This window comes from Protopterus annectens, chromosome 5.part0 (assembly GCF_019279795.1).
Source record: "Protopterus annectens isolate FY-2018-M chromosome 5.part0, PAN1.0, whole genome shotgun sequence".
NCBI lineage: Eukaryota > Metazoa > Chordata > Ceratodontiformes > Protopteridae > Protopterus > Protopterus annectens.
In genome coordinates this window covers 6,506,007-6,527,663 of record NC_056735.1, presented here as the reverse complement: position 1 = coordinate 6,527,663, position 21,657 = coordinate 6,506,007, and the positions used below count along the sequence as shown (strand labels likewise).

Genomic DNA, 21,657 nt, shown 5'->3' with positions numbered 1-21,657 from the left:
GGTGGTCCTTATCAATTATTCTTCAGTCAAATCTAACCATCTACCCCACATAGCTTATAAACATGTCTTACTTAACCATTCATCCACTAAGCTTTCTTGATTATATAACCGGGTCATTATATTGGTCCCCTCTTTTTTGTTGAGTGGACCCAACTCCTCCTCCTTCCTATGAGTTATCATTCTTTTTCCGGCCAGCAAAAGGGTATTCAGCAAAAATGTTTTCTTGGAGTTGCCATCTACAACTTTCAAGGATACCTAGGAAACGAGTCATCTCTTTATGTGAATTTGTGTTAGGACAGAGTTTAACCACCACACTTTGAAAGGTAATAATTAAATTCAGTTAGTCTGGAGCAGTCCCAGAATACATGGGACTAGATCCCTGGAGTGCCATCCCTGCAGTTCCAGCAGTAGTTTTCAGACCTCTTTATTGTTTTATTCAGTTTAGAGGGGGTGGAATTTATCCAGAATTTTCCTAAGTATGCATCTCTTCCACTTCGGCAGTAACTGGGGGGAGTCTGCTCTCCCAGTGTAGTTTACCTTTCATGCTCAAATCTAATGTCAGCTATAGTCATAATCTCCTTTATCTGGTTATACACTCAAGAAATCATTTTTCCCAAATGATTTTCCCCTTTTGCAGAGAACTGAAATATTGCCCCTATTTCAAGTCTTCCAGCTCCTGTCTCTCACTATTAGTAATTGTCAAAAAAATTGTTGAAGAAGGTAATATGTCAGAAATTGTGCTACTTTCAGCAAGAACCTATTCTAAAATATGTCCCAGGTTATAAACTCTCTCTTTTTAGTCATAGCTAAAAATGTAAGCAGAGTTGGTCTTTTACTTAGCACTCCCTGTTTCCTTTTTCTTTGCCTATACCCTGTTATCCATCCCTACTAGAGAATGCAGTCTCTAAGCTGCAGTATGAATTTCTGCATAGCCTCATCCCACTCTGCTACCTTTCTAGTTAATTGCTCCCAATACCTTGGTTCCCTTGTCAGTTTTCTCCAGTAGATTCCCATCCCGTCTTTACCTGTTTTTCATGCCCCTGCTTTCAGTCATCCTTATTGTTAAAATTTCCTTTTTCTATTCCCATGTTGGCTTAGTTTTCAGAAGGCTTGAGTATAATAATCTGTGAGGTTGTTGTTTTCCTTAAGGACCTGTATCCCAAATCCTATCTCTCCTTACTTCTTAAACTCTGCTATTTATTTATCATCCATTCCACTTTGATTTATAACCTTCTGCTTGAGTTATGTTTCTAAGATTTAATTGCATATGTCTGATAATTCTAAACCACCTTGCTCTATGGGGAGAATAAACTAATCCCCATTAACTCTTGCCTCTTCCCCTCCCAAGTAAATTCCTTTAACTTTTTATTAATTATGGTCCACAAGTTCTCTACTGGTTGATAAAAGTATGAGTGACCTGTGTATAAAACTAAAGGGACTAGAAACTTTTTCACTGCTTGTAGCTTACTAGTCATGTAAATAATTAAGAACTTTCAGTTTCGCAATTTTTGTATTATCTTTTGTTTAGTGTCTTCCACATGTCCTTATCTGCTGTAATAGAATCATTTTTAATTCATACACCAAAGTACTTATGCTGTCATGTTACCATAAATATGGGTGTTGTTGAACCAGTTTGTTGGTTACTGCTATAGCGTCTGAAGTAGTTGACTTCATCTTCAACCTGTGGGTTATGGATCCATATCGGATCCAACATGGCCTCATATCCAGCATCTGATCTGAGCTCCAAGCACCTCCCCTTACCCATAATGCCCCTGTCCCCTTCCTCCCTTCAGATCTCATTTGCCGCTGAAACAGCTAGCGTTGTGGTATAAGCTCTGAGCATCTTTTGGGTAAGTGAGTTGCTTTTTTTGGGTCTCTCTCTGTCTGTTTTAGAGATTTCTATTCCCTCTATCCTACCTTCCCTACCAGCATTTGGTCATCTGTTAAAAAACAAAAAAAAATGTTCCCCTTCTTCGGCTTCAGCTTCTTCTCCTTCCCAGGCCTGTGGGACTCAAACTCCTGCCTAGTGGTCCGGGGAAGGAGAGAAGCAGCATAAAAAAAAGATAGGCCGAAGAAGCGGTTGCCTGACCGCTCGGCTTTGGCGGGGCCTCCGCCAAAATCCAAGCCTCTGACCAGGCCAGGTTCTCCCAGGCACCACTCTCCCATGTTTTCCCCTGAGCCGAAGTCCTGGATCTGGTCTCCTGTTCGGGCTTCCCCTCATCAGCACTCCCGGCCGGTGTCAGTGGCCTCCTCCTCCCATTCAACCCGGAGCCTGAGCGAAATGGAGATGGATAGGATGATGCGGAAGTTAGTCTGCACCCAAATCAAGATGGGAGTCTTGCCTGCCACCTCTCCCTCTGAAGGGGGAGGCCGCAGTCCTTCTTTACTCCAACAATTCCTTTTACGATCCAACCTTCAGTTTCAGAGCCTTTTTAAACGAGGACCCCTGGGTTGGGGTGTCAGTGCCGATGGTACCTTGTACCTTGACACCGGCCATTGCCTTGAGTGTGTTGGATCCGAGGGGTTGCTATCGGCTCAGAGTGTGTCGAAGCACAGTCTTCCCCTTGGCATCTCTGCTCCTGGAGTCTTGGCTCTGACTCCCACATTGGGTCATGGGGGGACCTACTGGCACTTCACAGGATGTCTGCTTCCCTTCATTATTTGATGTGGTGGAGAGGGTTCTCTCTAGTTCCAGGCCCTTGATTATCTCGTTCTCTGACTTCGCCCCAACTCCCTCTGTTTTGGGTATGACCCTGACCATCCTGCCATCTCAGGGACAGCCTGTGCCCAGTTTGCCTCAGGAAACTCCCCTGAGGGAGCAGCAAGAGGTTTGCGAATCCTCCCGAGAGAGTCCCACTTAGGAAGTTCCTCGCAAACAGATGTGTAAAAGGAGGCACCCGGACTCTCCTCCAGAGTCCCTTACTGAAGACACTGACTTGGAGGAAGGGGAAGCTTCCCCCCGATCACCCCCTGAGAATGTCTACTTTGGAGAAAGCATGGAACTCCTTTGCCAGAGGGGGGGGTCTGCCCAAAAACTGACCTCGGACGAGTCATTGTTCCTCGAAGCATTTGGCACAGGCCCATCTACTTCCTGGGTGTCTCCTCCTGCGGATCCGCTCTTGGACCTTATAAAATCTCGGGCATGGAATGAACCGGACACTGTGGAGCCCATCGCTAAGCACCCTGATAAAGTCCTTAGTCCCCCTCCAGATAGAACTTGTTGGAATAAGGGATCTCCGGTGGATGCTATGGTGGTGGCAGCCACCACGGAGAAAGAGCTCATGCAGAAGAGCTTTACGGGCCATCCTCCTGACCGGGAGTCAAGGACGATGGACCATCTAGGGAAGCAGGTGTATGCTTCAGTGACTTTTTCCTTAAGAGCACTGAACTATATGGCACATGTTATTCGGCTGCAGTGAGACTTGGTCAAGGAAATCGGTGAGTCGAATCCGTAGTCCATGTCAGCGGTGGGCAAGATGAAGATGTCCTTCAAGGATGCATCTGCAGTCCTTACAAATGGGTTGTCCTGTCGTCAGGCAGCCCCTTGGTCGGCCGGATTCCAAAGTCTGGGTCTGGCCTCGGCTGGTGTCGCACTTCACCCGACGTCATAGCTGCAGTTCTTCGGGTATAAAGGCATCAGCCGACGCCATTTTCCTCAGTCTTTCTTGCCGTGGCCAAGCAGAAGCTGTTCGCAAGTGCCGGTCGGTCAGAACCAGAGAATTACTACTACAACTACCGAAGTCTTCTAAAAAGCTAAGTACCCCGTTGGGGACTCTTTCTTGCCTCAGCCGATGTCAGAAAAAGTGAATAACTGTTTAAATTGTGGGAAACAAATACCTCATAAAGATTTCCACTCTTACTGCTTGCCTTGCTTAGGCCCAGACCACGACGTAGCAGCTTGTCTAGCCTGTGCTTCTTTCAACTGACGGACGCTTAGACGTCGGTCGGAATTTGCTGGAGTTTTTCGGCCCCGCGTTTGCTTACATTATGCCGTCGGATCCTCTGACTTCGCAAATTTCTAAAAAGGAAAGGACCGACACTCGCGGTCCGCGGTTTCGGAAACCGCAGTTAACCCAACCGCGAGTGTCTCGGTTTCGGCTGAAACCGAGTCAACGGTTCTTCCTTCAGCCGAAAACTTGCCTCTTACCGAGGCCTCATCCAGCTTGGCTGAATCTGCTACCGAAGTCCCACCTGCTCTTGCAGGTTCACAGGATTTATCTGACACTATCCCTTTGGATATTTCTACCCCTGCACGTGGAGCTGCTAGGCCTCCTGCATCCATGTCGATTAAGGCCTTTGCCAGGGCTAAAGCAGCAAAATCTACCAAAACTGTGCCTGCTAAGACCCCCTCTCACAGGCCCAGTTCTAGTTCACTAATGCTTAGTCTAGCAGAGGATCTCATTTCTTTGATCCGGGGATCCCAACCACATCCAGACAGGGCCTCTCACCCACCTCCAGAGAAGAGGACCAGAGTAGAGCCCCCTGAGCCAGTTTCTTCAGATGGTTCCTCTGATGAATTAGATAATTCTAACCCTCCAGAGGCCCCTATTTCTCCTTATGAGGACTCTGATGCAGAAGAGTCCATTCCTTTTGCCTCTCCGCCTGAGGAATTCTCTTTTGGGGAAACCTTGCATGCTATGAGGGAACAATTTCAATGGCAGGGCCAGGATTTTTCAGACTCAAGGAAAAGGCTTAGAACCTTTTTGCATTTACCACAGCATAGGCCTTTAGCCATTCCTCCAGTACTTACTGTTGTGGATGATGCTTTTAATGATGCTTGTACTGCTCCTGATTCTCTTCCACCGGCCCCTGCTAAGCCCGATAGGTACCACAGGGTTCCGGACACACATTTTCATTTGTATAAGGCCCCTTTGGCTGACCCCGAAACTATCTCCCAGGGACCCAAGGCTGTAGCAGCTACTTCTACCAAAAACCCCCTTCCCTCTGAAAGGGAATCTAGGGCCTTAGAGAGATGGGGTAAAAAAGTTTACACTTCTGCTACTCTTTCAGCTAGAGCCTTGAACTGTCAATTCCACATGATTCAGTATCAGGAATTTATGTTAGATCAGTTAACTAAAAAACTGTCCTCGGATGAACCATTAGACAAAAAATCTGTACAGGAAATGGTACATAACATTCAGCAGGTCAGTAATCATTCCTTAAAATGCGGCTATGATGCACTGGAGGCTTCCTTTAGATCAGCCATGACTGGCACAGTGATCAGACGACATGCATGGTTAAAAGAACAGTCCTTACCAGACCATGTTAAATCAAAGCTCCTAGATGCTCCCATGGATAAGCTCAATTTGTTTGGCTCCCCTGCACAGCAGGTGCTGAAGAAGGTGGAAGACAAAGCAAAATCTGTCCAGACAGTCAAGGATTTCTTGCAGGTCCAGCCTCCAAGGTTTAGCAGGAACTGGCCTTCCAAGAATTGGTCCTTTCCAGACACCTCCAGAGCTCCGAGAGGCAGGAATAGACGTTCAAGAGGCAGGGGTCTATCCAGAGGTGCCTGCAGGGGACGTCAGTGGCAGGCTAACAACCAGCGAGGTACAGCCACAGATACAGCCACCACCACTTCCAGAGGACAATCACAGTGACTTGGCTCTAGCACCGCCTACCAGGGAACAACTAGAGGCACCCTTAGGCGGGAAGCTAGCCCTTTTTTCAGTAAACTGGCATTACATCACAGGAGACAAATGGATTTTACAGACAATAGACCAAGGCTACAGGTTTCATTTCCATACTCTACCAAGGAAGAGAGGAATGTCAAACCTGCCTCCAAATCAGAAGACAGAAGCTCTAGAACAAATAACACACTTACTAAGGATGAGAGCTGTAGAAAGAGTACCATTTATGGAACAAGGGCAAGGATTTTACTCCAGACTCTTCCTGGTACCAAGAAAAGAAAACCAATGGAGGTCTATTCTCGACCTGTCCGCTTTGAACACATACCTAATTGTTCCAAAATTCAAAATGCTGACCCTACAGCAGCTTCTTCCCATGCTGGGCAAGGAGTCTTGGCTGGTAACTCTAGATCTCAAGGAGGCATACCTGCACGTCCCCATACGACCAAAATGCAGAAGATACCTCAGATTTCTTGCAGGATCAGAGCACTATCAATTCTCAGCATTGCCTTTTGGCTTATCTACTGCGCCCAGAGTATTCACGAAATGCCTGGCATCAGTAATTGCTCATTGCAGGCTTCAGGGGATTCAAATTTACCCTTACCTGGACGACTGCCTGTTACAAGCGGACAACATGCACAAATTAACAAAAGATTTACAAAGGGTCATTCAACTACTGCAAGCCCTGGGATACACAGTCAGTATGAAAAAGTCAAGGCTGATACCATCCCAAAGGATAACCTTCTTGGGTGCAGATCTGGACACAACAAAACAAATGGCATTCCTGACAGTAGAAAAACAGGAGCAACTCCATTTCTACTTCATGGCATTAACAAGACAGAACCAGCTAACAGCAAGAAAGGTCCTGCAAGCTCTCGGCTACATGGCATCCTGCATAATATTGATTCCACATGCCAGACTACATATGAGAAAGTTACAGTGGTACCTAAGGAATTTATGGTCTCAGCACAAGCACAACCTAGAAACCAAAATTCCAATAATTCCGTGCCTGAAGCAAGAATTCCAATGGTGGGCTCAGGCCTGTCAGTCAAACAAGGGACTGTCCTTCCGCACCACTCAACCAAGCCAGACCATCACAACAGACGCCTCAGACCTCGGTTGGGGGGCACACATGCTGGACAAGTGCATACAAGGCTTATGGTCTCAAGACCAGCTGCACCTACACATAAACCAAAAGGAAATGCTGGCAGTAAAACTGGCAATTCAGGCATTCAGACCACTTCTTCGATATGGTCAACTGCTGATAAGGACGGACAACACCACAGTTATGTGGTACATCAACAAGCAGGGAGGCACACATTCATACCCTCTATGCCGGATGGCAATGGACCTCTGGAATGTGGCACTGAGCTTCAACATTCAGTTACAAGCAATTTTTGTGCCAGGAAAAGAAAATATACTAGCGGACATCCTAAGCAGAACTACCACGGATGCCCACGAATGGATGCTGCATCCGGACATCTTCAAAACCATTACAGGGAAATGGGGGCTACCAGAAATAGACTTATTTGCATCCCCACACAATCACCAACTGAAAAAATTCTGCACAAGGACTTACCACCCACTTGCTTGGAAAGTGGACTCCCTATCTTTCAGTTGGAAAAACCTGACAGCATATGCATTCCCACCTCTACCTTTGATGCACAAGGTGCTATTGAAGATCAAAGAAGACCGTCCGAGGCTCATTCTGATAGCTCCAAACTGGCCAAGGCAACATTGGTACCCATTACTGAAGAGTATGTCTCGGAAACATATATGGCCTCTACCCCTAGTTCCCTTGCTGTTAACACAGAACAACTTCAAAACCCTGCATCCAAGCCTGAAAACCCTGCAGTTGGCTGCCTGGAACATTGCATAAGACCAAATAACCCAAATTTATCTCAAAGGGTTAAAGACATTATCTTGAAGGCGCGCAGACCCTCAACAAGAAAAAATTATTCAGCAAAATGGAAAAGATATCTCATTTGGAGTACTTCAAAAGGAGAGAATGTCTCATTGGTAAACATAGCTAACATCCTGGAATACTTGGCAGAGCTCTTCCACAACGGCCTGTCCTATTCTTCCATTAAGATTCATGCATCAGCTATTTCAGCAGAATACAACTTGGATCCTCCACTCTTCTCACATCCTCTGCTCAGACAGTTTCTGAGAGGAATTAAAAATGTAAAACCACCTAGGAAGCCACCATTGCCAGCATGGGACTTGAACTTTGTGCTAGAAAAGTTGACACTTCCTCCTTTCGAACCAGCAGCAACAGCAGAATTACAGTACTTATCATGGAAAACTGCTTTCCTACTTGCAATCACTTCAGCAAGAAGGGTTTCTGAGCTACAGGCATTAATGGCTGTACAGCCCTTCCTGATCTTCCATCAAGATAGAGTGTCCATGAGAACTAATCCTACCTTTATGCCAAAGGTGGTTTCCAGGGTATCTTTAAATCAAGCTATCCACCTACCAGCATTCTTCCCCAACCCACAGAACAAGGGAGAAAGACTGTTGCATACCTTGGATGTACATAGACAATTACGTTACTACCTGGACAGAACCAAGAGCAACAGAAAATCTGACCAGCTACTGGTAGCATATGCAACAGGAATGGAAGGAAGAGCAATTTCAAAACAGACAATCTCTAAGTGGATAGGAAACTGCATTAGAGTTTGTTACTCCTACCATGGGAAGAAAACTCCTGAAAACATCAGGCCTCACTCTACAAGAGCTACAGCCACTACCACAGCTTTTTTACGAGGAGTGGCTACCAAAGACATTTTAGAGGCTGCTACTTGGAGCTCCGTGCATACATTTGCCAAGCATTATAATTTACCTCTATACTCCAGATCCCGAGCAGGTTTTGCCACTGCTGTTTTGCAAGGGATCTTAACTACACCATAATCTTATTTCTCCTCCTCCCCCAGTTTGGCTATGGTATTCTACCCATTTGTAAGGACTGCAGATGCATCCTTGAAGGACATAGTACAGTTTTGTACCTACCATAAATGTAGATGCCCGATAGGCATGCATCTGCAGTCAGGATTACCCACCCACCTTCCCCTCTGTGGTACTCCTAGGGTATTTGCCCATCTTGTAGCTAGCTGGGGGAATCTATTATGGTGTATTTGTTTGTATATATGTACATACATGCTTATTTTTTGTTTGCTCTCTACTATTTGGAACCATTTGCATTCATCCAAATTCAGCCTTCCTAGAGGGCACCTGGCATCTGGGGCAAGAAACACTGAGGAAAATGGCGTCGGCTGATGCCTTTATACCCGAAGAACTGCAGCTATGACGTCGGGTGAAGTGCGACACCAGCCGAGGCCAGACCCAGACTTTGGAATCCGGCCGACCGAGGGGCTGCCTGACGACAGGACAACCCATTTGTAAGGACTGCAGATGCATGCCTATCGGACATCTACATTTATGGTAGGTACAAAACTGTACTTTCTCTGCTTGGCTGGCCGCTCTCAAGGCAGTAGCTAATATTTCCATGTGTCTTCTCTCCCTTGCCATGGAGGGAGCTGCCAGGGTGGCTGGTAATGGCGTTGCTATGAGGATCCATGCCTGGCTCCAGCTTTGCCAATTCTCAGAACCCTGTAAGGCATCATTTGCAAATGCCTTATATGACTGTTCTTCCCTGATGTTCATCATGTTTCACTGTTGCAGTCATTACTCTTGGTTTATCCTGCTGGCAGGCTACCCTCAGTCGGCCAGAATTCCAAAGTCTAGGTCCGGCGTCGGTTGCTGTCACCTCTTCCCTGACGTCAGTGCGCCAGGGGTATAAAAGATGCAGCCAGCGCCATTTTCTTCAGTCTTTCTTGCCACACAGTGCCCGAAGCAAAAGCATTTCGCAAGTGCCGGTCGGCCGACTCCTGAGGTTTTCAAATCCGAATTTCAGAACCGAAGTCTTCATTAAAGCTAAGTACCCCATTGGGGAAACTTTTTTCTTGCTCCAGACCGATGTCAGAAAAAGTTAACAATTGTATTTCTTGTGGGAAGCAAATACCTCATAAGGATTTCCACTCTTACTGTATTCCTTGCCTAGGCCCTGATCACAACGTTGCTAGCTGTCGGTTTTGTGCTAGATTTAACCAACGCACTATCAAGCGCCAGTTCGATTTTGCATTACATTACTTTGGCAAAAGATTTAATTATATAATGCCGTCGGACCAGCCGACAACCGGAGTTTACAAAAAACGCAAGGACAAGGAAAAAGATAGGCATCCGAGGTCCAAAACCGACGACGAAGCCTCTGCTAGGCCAGTCCTCAGTGAGGTGCTTTCGCAGCCCTGGCGCCTGCTACCTCAGAGCCACAGGCCACTTCCGACTCCCACGTGGAGCCGACTGGGCCTCTGAAAACAAAGGGTATTGGACACTCGGAAATCATTCCCTCAGATGGGTCCGGAGTCGCTGAGCAGGCATAGTCTTCTGAGGGTGTCTTCAGACCTACACAACTATATATTAAGCCATCCTCAGCTTCAAAGACAAAGTCTAAGGCTACTCTAAAGACAAAGAAACAAGTACAGCATTCTCCTTCACAGACTTCCATGCCTAAAAAACAGATGCTCAAAATGGCCGAAGACCTAATTAGTTTGTTCAGGGGCTCCCATCCCCCTCCTGATCATAGGCCTAGGCAAGAGACAGAGTATGATTGTTCTGATCAGGTTTCTATTTCTTCTGATTCCTCTTCTGAACAGGATTACTCCATGCTTCCCTATGAGGATTCTCATACTGAAGAATCCATTCCTTCAGCCTCTCCTCCTGAGGATTATTCTTTTGGGGAAACCCTGCATACCATGAGGGAGCATTTCCACTGGGAGAGCCAAGATTATTCTGAATCTAATAAAAGGCTCAGAGACTTTCTGCTACTTCCTCAGCACAGACCCCCCTGCTATTCCACCTGTCCTGAATATTGTAGATGATGTATTTTCAGAGTCCGGACTGTCCCCCGACTCTTCGCCCCCTGCACCTGCTAAGCCAGACATTTACTACAGGGTCCCGGATTCTCATAAATTCCTATATAAAAACCCCGCTGCTGACCCAGAAACTATATCTCAGGGTCCCAAATGGGTTAAAGCTTCCTCTGCAAAAAACCCTGTCCCCTCTGATAGGGATTCTAGGACTCTAGACAGATGGGGAAAAAAGTCTACACTTCTGCTACCCTGGCTGTAAGGGCTTTAAATTGTCAGTTTCATATGCTTAAATATCAGCAATATTTAATGTCACTGCTTAAACAGAAATTGTTGACAAGTACTGAAGGTTCAGAGAACAAGGAATTGCAGGATTTAATGCATGCAGCTGAACAAGTGGGAAAGCATACTTTGCAATGTGGTTATGATTCACTGGAGGCCTCTTGCAGGGCCGCTGTTACAGGTTCTGTTATTAGAAGGCATGCTTGGTTAAAGGAACAGAATCTGCCTGATCATGTTAAAGCAAAATTATTAGATGCACCATTACAACATGATACTTTGTTTGATACTAAAGCAGAGGTATTGAAAAAATGGGGGATAAAGCAAAATCCATGCATACAGTCAAGGATTTCTTACAGGTGCAGCCACCCAGATTTAACAGGTACTGGCCCTTTAAAAATTGGTCCTTTCCAGTGTCAGACAGACCACAAAGAGGCAGATACAGGCATCCCAGAGGCAGATCTCAGCCCCAAGGCTCATACAGGCCTAAACAATGGGGTGCTCCTACCTCCAAAAGCGGAGAAGACAAATCACAACCTTACAGGAAACAGTCCCAATGACTTTCCTCTACCAGATCCAAGCAGTTTTCTTTTGGCAGCCCCCTTAGGGGGAAAACTAGCACTTTTTTCATCAAATTGGCAAATGATTACCCAAGACAAATGGGTCCTGAACATAGTGTCCCAAGGCTACAGGTTCCATTTTCACACCCTGCCAAGGTCAGAAGGTATGCCAGACCTGCCACACAATCAATGGGCAGAGGCACAAAAACAAATTACAGCCCTCATGGACATGAGGGCCATTCAGCAAGTACCACAACAAGAGCAGGGGAAAGGATTTTACTCCAGACTTTTTCTAGTACCCAGAAAGGACAAAACCTGGAGACCAATACTGGACCTGTCAATTTTAAATACTTTTCTGGAAGTTCCAAAATTCAAGATGTTAACTCTACAGCAACTACTGCCCATGCTGGGAAAGAAGGCTTGGCTTGTAACTTTGGACCTAAAGGAGGCATACCTGCATGTCCCAATCAGACAGTCTTGCAGAAGATACCTCAGATTCATAGCTGGCTCAATGCATTACCAATTCTCTGCACTGCCCTTTGGCTCATCTACTGTGCCCATGGTCTTCACAAAATGCCTGGCACCAGTAATTGCGTTTTACAGACAAAAAGGAATTCAAATATATCCCTACTTGGACGACTGCCTAATTCAAGCAGAGAACAAAGACATTCTTCTGAAGCATCTGGCGTTTGTAAAAAGATTACTAATTGGCTTAAGGTACACAGTAAACAAAAATAAATCAAAACTAGTGCCCTCTCAAGAGATAATATTCCTGGGTGCAAGCTTAAATACGACTGCCCAGATGGCTTATTTCACGCCAGAGAAACAAAAGCATCTGACTACTTACTTCAAGAAATTGGCAACAAAAACCCACTTACCTGCAAGGAAAATCCTGCAGGCCTTGGCTTTCATGGCATCTTGCATTCTTCTAATTCCATATGCCAGACTGCATATGAGGAAACTACAATGGTACCTAAAAAGTGTTTGGATTCAGCATTGCCGAAGCCTGGAGACAGTAATTGCAATCGTTCACTGCCTGCAACAGGAGTTTCGATGGTGGGCAGAAGCCTGTCACCACAACAAAGGTCTGCCATTCAGTTTACCCACAGCCAGACAGACACTGATGACGGATGCATCAGATTATGCCTGGGGGGGGCCCATATGGCAGGAAAATGTATTCAGGGCACATGGCCTGCAAACCAGATGCATCTTCACATCAATCAAAAAGAGATGCTAGCTGTTCAAAATGCCCTGACAGCTTTCAAGGACCTGCTTCATCCAGGACAGTTACTGATAAAGACAGACAACACTATGGTCATGTGGTACATAAACAAACAGGGAGGTACACATTCTTACCCCTTCTGCAGACAAGCAATGACCTTATGGGACACAGCATTGGCTTTTCAAGTTCACCTGCAAGCACAATTCCTGCCAGGAGAAACAAATACTCTGGCAGACAAACTAAGCATAAACCTCGTGGATCCAGTTTGGAAACTGGATCCACAAGTCTTCAGCATGATAATAAGGAAATAGGGATGCCCAGACATAGATCTATTTGCCTCCCCTCACAACTGCCAATTGCAGAGATTTTGCACAAGGATTTATCACAAGCGAGCATGGAAAGTAGATGCCCTATCCTTCAGCTGGAAAAATCTAACTGTATATGCTTTTCCCCCACTGCCTCTTCTTCCCAGGGTACTCCTAAAGGTCAGACAAGCCAAAAATTATACTGATTACACCAGACTGGCCACGCCAGCACTGGTACCCAGTCCTAAAGAGCTTGTCTCAAGGTCCAGCATGGATATTGCCTCAAACTTCTCACTTGCTGACCCAACAAAACAAACATATCCTGCATAGCCAACTCAGGACCTTAAGTCCTGCAGCATGGCGGATAATGTAGCCATTCAGAACACTGCTCTTTCAAAAGCTGTTATGGATGTTATCTTGGAGGCCAGGAGGCCCAGTACCAGAAAATCTTATGCAGAAAAAAATGGAAGAAAAATGGAAGAGATTCTGTGCTTGGAACCAGGAACAAGGCATTGGCACGTGTGTACAAAATATCCCTCAGATTTTACAATACCTAACTGAGATGCTGAACAAAGGCCTTTCTTTCTCATCAATTAAGATTCATGCCTCTACCATTTCAGCCCATTACAATACGGAACCACCTATCTTTTCTCATCCTTTAATAAGGCAGTACCTCAGAGGGGCCAAAAACATTAGGCCTCCAAGGAGAGCACTAATTCCGGCCTGGGACCTCAATTATGTTTTGGAAAAACTCACACTGCCTCCTTTCGAGCCAGCATCAACAGCAGATATAAAATTCTTATCCTGGAAACCAGCTCTGATCCTAGCAATAACCTCTGCAAAGCGAGTCTCAGAGTTACAAGCACTCATGGCTGTGGAACCTTTCATCATTTTTCATCCAGACAGGGTTTCTCTGAGGACAAACCCTACATTTATGCCTAAGGTGGTGTCCAGTGTGGCCCTTAACCAAACCATTCACTTGCCCACCTTTTATCCTAATCCACAGAACAAGGGTGAGAAAATTCTGCATTCTTAGGACATACACAGGCAGTTACACTTCTGCTTGGACAGAACTAAAGCTTTCAGAAAGACTGAGCAACTTTTAGTGTCATATGCTGCAGGATCACAAGGAAAGGCTATCTCAAAACAGACTATTTCTAAATGGATAGGCCATTGCATCCGTTTCTGCTATTTTCAACATGGCAAATCAGTGCCTAAGGGCATTAGGCCTCATTCCACCAGAGCAGCAGCCACTTCAGCAGCCTTCCTCAGAGGAGTACCAACCAAAGATATCTTAGAGGCTGCAACTTGGAGTTCAGTGCACACCTTCACTACCACTTACCTCTTTACTCTAAGTCCAGAGCAGGCTTTGCCACTGCAGTTCTGCAGGGCCTCATAGCCTCTCCTAATCCTATTTAGCCCAGCCACCCTTCCTCAGCTTTGGGATTTAACCCAAGAGTAATGACTGCAACAGTGGAACACAATGAACATAGTATAGTTGTGTACCTACCATAAATGTAGATGTTCGAGTGTATTCACTGTTGCCCACCCACCATCCCTCTTTTCTTTGCTGGGGCTTATCTGCACTTCTCTATCCTATACAACCTATTTGGTGTATTTGCTTGTAGATGAAGGAAATGTTATTTTTGTGCATGCATTTTTATTGGCATATTTTTCAGCCTACCAGTTTGGGGGCACCTGATATCTGGGGCAAGAAAAACTGAATAAAATGGCATCGGCTGCATCTTTTATACCCCTGGCGCACTGACGTCAGGGAAGAGGCGACAGCAACCGACGCCGGACCTAGACTTTGGAATTCTGGCCGACTGAGGGTAGCCTGCCAGCAGGATAACCCAAGAGTAATGACTGCAACAGTGAATACACTTGAACATCTACATTTATGGCAGGTACACAACTGTACTTTTGGGAAGTCACTTTGAGAGACCTTGGTCCGGAGTGATAAGAATGGGAAGACACTGTCTGCTGTCGCGATCCACTTTTCCACCCTTCAAAGATCCTTCTCTAGGAATCGGCAAGGGATGAAGAAGATGTGGTTCCGGAAGTCTTGGGTGTTTTCCCAGGACACTCAGGACTTGTCTTCCCTCAGAGCCAGAGGGGGTCCAAGAAACTTCAGGTTTCGAGAACCATTCTTGGACAGACCTGCGCAGCAGCCCTGAAGGGCTGCCCGACTGCTCATCTCTGGAGGCAGTCGGGGGGTCATCTATCACTACACCCAGTGGCATGGTAGTCTGTAACAACAGATCTTTGGGTGTTGCAAATTATATCCAGAGGTTATTCCATCCTGTTCATCAAACCACCTCTCCCACCAAGTCATCTCCCAGATATTCCACTCGTGCAAAGGGAGGAAGCAGCACTAGAGATAGACAAGCTGCTAAGAAAGCAAGTCATCCAACCCGTCCCCCTAGACCAGTCCAGATCAGGCATTTATTCCATGTTCTTTTTAGTGCCAAAGAAAACAGGGGATCCAAGACCCATTCTGGATCTATCAACCTTGCACCTTGAACCTGTCAGTAGCCAAGGCAAAATTCTGGATGGTCACTCTTCAGTCCATCCTGCCCTACCTGCAGGCGAGAGATTGGATGTGCTTGATCGACCTCCAGGACGCATACTATCATATCAAGATGGACAGGCGGTCTTGCATGTTTTTCCGCTATCCGCTGGGACCCAATCATTATCAGTTCAGAGCCCTTCCCTTTAGTCTCACCACAGCCCCCAGGGTGTTCACCAAGGTGATGGCAGTAGTAGAGGCTCACCTGAAGCTTCAGGGTATTCATGTCTTCCCTTACCTGGATGATTGGCTCTTTGCTGCCCCCATCAAGTATCTTCTTTGCCGAGCTAGGGATTATTTCTTCTTACCAGCAAAAAGACTGGGCATCACCATCTATCTCAACAAGTCGTTACTGCATCACCATCAATCTCAACAAGTCGTTACTGCCCCTGTTCAGATCCCAGACTTCATCGGGGCTTGGTTAGACACTATCCAAATGAAAGTTTTCCTCACCCCAGATAAGGGTACACAGTCTAAAGTTACATGTCCTGTACAGCCTTCAAGCCTAGTTTCCGACAGTAGAGACAGTTCTGGGGGTGTTGGAGTCTATGGCGACCACGATCAACCTGTTACCCCTAGCACGACTTCACATGTGGAGTCTTCAGTGGACTCTAGCAGTCCAATGGTCTCTAATAGCTCTACCATTGTCTCATCTGGTCCGTATCTACCAAGTATGCAGGGACTCTCTTTGGTGGTGGATTCATTCCCCGGACCTTGTCAGGGGATGTCCCTTTCTTCCGTCCTTTCCCAAAACCACAGTGACCACAGACAGCATATCAACATCTTGGAGATGAGAGCGGTTCTTCTTGTGTTGCAGGCCCTTCATGCCCTTATTTCTCTAGGGATGATTGCAATTCAGACAGACAACATGTCGGTAGTCTGGTATATCAACAAACAGGGAGGAACCAGATCTTACCCCCTTTGTCGTGAGGCCATGAGAGTGTGGGAATGGGCTATCTCCACCGGCTGTTTTCTGGTGGCAATGCACATCCCGGGATGGTCCAGCATTCTAGCGGACAGACTCAGCAGATCTATCCTGATGCCTTATGAGTCGTCTCTGAATCCTTCAGTAGCAGAGCAGATCTTTCTAATGTGGGGTCATCCTTGTTGCAGTCTGTTTGCATCTCCTTCCAAATTGCAGCGAGTTCTTTGCTCTGAACCCCCCCTCAGGGGGAAGACCCCAGAGACGCACTGATTCATGCTTGGCCTCCTGTTCTTCTTTATGCCTATCCCTGCTGCCCCTCATCTCAAAGTTTCTTCAGAAAGTTCGCAGGCTGGGGAACACTGTGATCCCCATCACCAAGTCTGGTTTCCCTCCATTTGGTCTCACCAAGTAGTTCCACCATGAACCTTGGATCTGGTTCTGGATCTTATTTCTCACCCCTCAGGGATTCCTTAGCCAGACCTGGACAGTCTGAAACTCACCACTTGGCTGCTTCAGTTCCCTTGATTGTTAGGACTATCGGTTTATCATCTCCTGTTAAAACCACTTTGGTGGCAGCTCACAAATCTTCCACCTGAAGGTTATACCAGAGCAAGTGGAAACTGTTCTCCATATGGGCTTCGGAGCAGGCATTCGACCCCTTTACTGCTCCCGTGTCTGCAGTATTAGTGTTTTTGGCGGGGATTTTTCAGCAAGGTGCCAGTTCCTCCACTGTCAAAGTCCAGCTGGCTGCAATTTCTAATTTTCACATGGGGGAAAAATATGTCTTCATTAGCCTCTTCTAAACTTTACAAGACCTTCCTTAAGGGTGCCTTTCTTTTAAGACCCCTAGTGAAGAATCCTATGCCTCCTTACTTTCATGCTTCAGGCTTTAGTCTCCCCTCCTTTCAAGCCTGCAGCTTCGGTAGATTTGCAGTATCTATCTTGGAAGATTTCCTTTTTAGTTGCTATTACTTCTGCCAGGAGGGTGTTGGAACTCCAAGCACTATCCATCAAAGTCCTTACATGATTTTTCATAAGGACAGGGTTTCTCTGCGCACTAATCTGTCCCTTCTTCCCAAAGTAGCATCAGAAGCCAATATTAATCAGACTATCAATCTTCTTGTCTTTTTTCCTAATTTCCAAATAGGGGTGAATATAAATTACATCTGCTGGATGTACACAGGCAATTTACGATTGTATTTACACAGGACGAAAGTTTTTCGTAAATCTGATCAGTTTGTTTTTTTACTCAAAACCCTTCTTAGAGAAGCCAATTTCTAAGGTGACAGTTGCTCGTTGGATTTCCCAATGCATTATTCGAGCATATTCTATCAAGGGAATTTCCCCTGCAGGTCAGGTAAAAGCGTATTCCACCAGGTCTCTGGCCACTTCAGCTGCTTTTTGGTCCAGGGTGTCACTGGGTGATTTGTTCTGCAGCTACTTTTCATCTCATACCTTCATCTCACATTACAAATTGGACATTGTATCCAAGAACAGGGCATTCTTTGGCTCTGCGGTGCTCCAAAATAGCCTTCCATGAAGGCTACCCAGGTGTTAGTAGCTGGGGACTCTGTCTCACAGGTTGAAGACCAAATGAAGTCAACTACTTTAGATAAAGACCAAATGAAGTCAACTACTACAGATAAAGAAGTTATGTATTCACCATAATGTTCCATCTGAGTACTTGTACTTCATTTGTCTTCAACCATCCTCCCTCCTTCCCACGACCTTGTCACTAGTGTCCAGGACATGTTTATGGGAGATGAACATCCCAGGAGAGCGTCCCTTGTTATGCTTGGCTCAGGAATTTCTGGACTGTCAGTAGATGTAAGGTCTTGTTGGGTCGGGTGTATGTTTTATGTTGAGCAGCAAGCTCTGTCTGAAGGAAGGAAGGAGAACGGGGCATTATGGGTAAGGGGAGGAACTTGGAGCTCGGATCAGATGCTGGATATGCAGCCGTGTCGGATCCGATACGGATCCATAACCCACAGGCTGAAGACAAATGAAGTACAACTGCTCAGATGGAATGTTATGGTGAGTACATAACCTCTTTTTTGTTTTATCTTCATTTAATTTATTTTCATAAAGATTTGAAACTGCCTCAAAATGTTCCACAGTGCCAAAATATCCTTTTCTGTTTTTTTTTCCCCCCAGTATAAAATAATATTGATATTGGGACCAACATTCTTTATTCTGTTTTTGTATATGGGGATGGGGTGTCAAATCAACAGTGAACACCACCTAGGACCAGTATTCATAACACCAGGTGGCTAACCCTGCTTAAGCCATTCTTCTGCACCACACAAACTCGCACCTAAAGCCATGTTAGTGTCCAGTCCACCTATTGCACATCTTTTGAATTGAAGAAACCAAGGCACCTGGGGAAACCAATGTAGACACAGGCAGGACATGCAGACTGTGCACAGAAGGTACCTCTATATCACTGTGCCACCCTGTATCCATGAGTAAAACTACCTTTTGCTGATTGCCATACCATTTACATCTGTGAATTTGAAAATCCCTTATTTTCTCTGCCAAGTGTCTCCAAATGTAAAACAATTAACAAAGTAGAAGGACACCCCTGACTGGATCCTCTGTTCAAACACTGCTTGTCTGAGAGGAACCCTCCCACTTTAATTGTTGACGTTGACCCTTCATATGCCATCCTAATTAACCATGTTATTCTATCAGGAAACACAAATGCTTCCATTACTCTCCTCATAAAATCCCAGTTGACTATATTGAATGCTTTCTCTGCATCAGTTTTTGGCACCAATTGTGGTGTTTTCTTAACATTTTTCTTCCCTCTTGATCATTATTGTTGAATTAATGTTGTCATGTGTTTACCTCTTCACAAAACCACAGTGATCCATATTTAGCAATTCTGGCAAAACCCTTTCCGTTTTCGTACCTAGTATAGACATAGACAATTTATAATCATGGTTCAAAACTAAAATTCAAATGAGTCTTTATGAAGCTTGGTCTGAATGATAAACAAGGACATTGACAACCTCCAAACTCTTGATCCCACCCAGTGTGGTTTTGTCAAAGGGAGATCATGCCTTTAAAACTTGGTCACCTTCTTTGAAACAGTCACCAAAGCCATGGATGAGGGCAAGACAGTGCACACCGCCTACCTTGACCTAGCCAAAGCCTTCGACACTGTTCCCCACTCGGGCATAATAGATAAACTCTCCCAGCTAGGCATCAACCCATATGTTACCAGATGGGTAGTTAACTGGCTCACTGATAGAACCCACTCAGTCAAAATAAGGGAAGCTACCTGTAGTAGTAGGACCCGTAACAAGCAGCGTACCCCAAGAATCGGTCTTGGGGCCTCTACTGTTTGGGATATACTTTTCTGAAATGCAAGCCAAAACCAGTGGTCTGTGGCTGACCAGGTTTGCAGATGACTGCAAGCTGAGCACTGTCATAAATTCCCCTAGTGATGTGAAGGCCCTCCAAGAGGGCCTTAGCCAAACTAATGACTGGTGCCAGAAGCATGATGTCAAACTGAATGCCAAGAAATGCATCATTATCCCCTTTGGGGGAAATGGTGTCCCCACTAATTGTCACATTAATAACAATGTACTAAGCATGCAATCAGTCGTGAGGGACTTGGGCACTCAGGTTTATAGCAACTTGACTTTTGACTACCATGTTGTCTCTGTTGTACGGAAGGCTTTCTACATGGCCCGTCTTATAAGTAAGGGTGTTTCATCCAGGAACATGGAGGTCATAACATCCCTGTACAGAAAATATACCCCTGGGATCCCACCTGTGTCCCTGCTGAACAGGGAAAACAGCTGCTGACTTTGTGGCAACATGTGTGAAATTCTTGGCTAGGCTTATAAGGGCCTTCGTGCCAATAGCCTGGTATTGTCCTATGAAAGTAAGGATCTTTACCCTCTGTGTAATACAGTCATCATCACTTTCTTCCAATATGCTGGTATTTCCCCTTCTTTTAAAGTATTATTTAATCAAAACCTTCTAGAGCTTTATCAGTTTCTTCCCTCCCAACTGCTAAACTTCCACAGGAGGTATTGTCTGTTCCTGGAAATTTCTCTGTTTGGTTACACATCACAGTTTTTATGCAATCTCTTCCTGTCTTAGGTGTTGATAGTTCATCCTCATATACAATTAAGTCTTCATAAATATTTCAATTTGTGCTTTTTCTTGTTTTACACATTCTTCTGTTTTATACTATTTTTCATAGATTCTTTTGAAATGTCTTTAATAACTCTGTAGGATCTCTGATTATTTGTATTATAGATTCCTTAAGGTTGGTGACAACCCTTTCAACTTTCTGTTGCCTGAGTCATTGTGATAAAAAAATGTGACCGTGAGTTGTCAAAAATTGCTAACATTAGCCTTTCTAAATGTACGTATATTATCCAAAAGCCCACATATTTTCTCTTAAGCAGTTGCTTCTCCTCTTTTGTGGCATTCCCCTTATTCTTCAGTGCTTTAACCTTTGTCATCCCTTCTGAGTAATTCTTACTACTTTATCCCTATCTCTCTTTCTCTGTCATTTCTGCCATATTTTTAAGCTCAGTTTTTATTTTTTTATCCTACTCAGTAGCTTAAGTGTCAGTGTTCTCTAATAACTACTAAATGACATCAACTACCCATTCCTTAAATTCTTTCTTGAGCAGATAAGTAGGAAAGTGTCAGTGTGTCATTTTAGTTTTGTTACCGTCCATTTATATTTTAATTTTGCTGGTGCATTATCTGAAATAGTTATTTTCAATTAAATACACATGCTGTGATATAGAATTTTGTACCTTGAGAATTAATATGTAAATTCTGTTTGGGTTCCTTCTAGTGAATTTTTCTTTTCCATCCCAAACATTCTCATATATTTCTTCAGAATTCTACTCTTGTAGATATGCCCTCTTTGTTACGTTTTCCTTTCCAGGTACCCCTGATATATCCTCAATGTTGCATATTAAGTTCCATTCTCCACCCATAAATAATAATCTTTGCTGAAAACATATTATATATTCATTGTATTGATCAACGCTGCAGTAGAATTAGCTGTATGGGTTGTATTGTATCCTGTGCAGGATATAATAGTCAGACAGATTTCATAGCTTCTGAGGTACTTTCCACAAACCCAACTTGTTGTTCAGCTCTAGCTGAGCCTAATAAAAAGAAGAGCTTGGGTATCAAGCCCTTAAGAACTTTCCCTGCCATCAAAGAGTACTCCTCTTGTGGTCTTTCGGGTATCAGCAGACAGACGACGCTT

At 45.0% G+C, this 21,657-nt stretch overlaps 1 protein-coding gene across 1 annotated transcript in view; it reads left to right on the top strand.

The window, feature by feature from the left end:
• Positions 1-21,657, top strand: part of CYFIP1 (cytoplasmic FMR1 interacting protein 1) — a 2,370,671-nt gene that overhangs the window by 1,458,432 nt on the left and 890,582 nt on the right. The window lies entirely within an intron of this gene.